Source organism: Galeopterus variegatus, unplaced genomic scaffold (assembly GCF_000696425.1).
Source record: "Galeopterus variegatus unplaced genomic scaffold, G_variegatus-3.0.2 Scaffold637, whole genome shotgun sequence".
Classification (NCBI taxonomy): Eukaryota; Metazoa; Chordata; class Mammalia; order Dermoptera; family Cynocephalidae; genus Galeopterus; species Galeopterus variegatus.
The window spans coordinates 98,653-99,374 of NW_007726748.1; positions in this window are offsets into that span (position 1 = coordinate 98,653).

Here is a 722-nt window from a genome sequence, read left to right on the forward strand (position 1 = left end):
AAGTGAGGGTGGTCTCGTGTGGACTCCTCTCAAATTCTGTAGTTGAACCTAATCTCATTGCAGTTGGTGTTAGATGTCTTAGAAAGACTTTTCAGTTTGGAGGACGGTGAACCTAATCTTGTAGTTTGGTCAGTTCTGGGTGATAGAGGTCACCTTTGTTTTATTCTTGCATGGATCATAAATTTCTTTAGTGTTTTATTGCTGAGCATAATTCTTATGATTTGTGATAAACATAGTCTTTATGTTTAGTATAGTGTGATAGTATGTTATAATACTATTCTTTCATCCTGGTTTATTTCTTTAAAGATCAGGAATGGATGCTAAATTTTACCACATGCCTTTTTATTGTTTTCTGCCTATTTGATAATAATAGCTATACACTGAGGACTCTCTTGCAATTGTGCTAAGGAACTTTACATACATGATTTCATTTAATCCTCACAACAGGACGATAAGACAGACAATATTTTATCTCCATTTTGTCTGTAAGAATACAGAGGCACAGACTGGTTAGGTAATTTTCCCAAGATCACACAACCAGCAATTGGTGAAGCTAGCATTGGAAGCCCCATTTTTCTAACTCTAGATCTGGAAATCTAAAATTATACTACACTGTGTGAATTATGTCAACATATTTTTTGTGCTAAAATATTCTTCTTTTTCCAGCCAATTCTTCACAATATATTTTTCTATTAGTATGTTTTTATGTTCAATTTACTGGT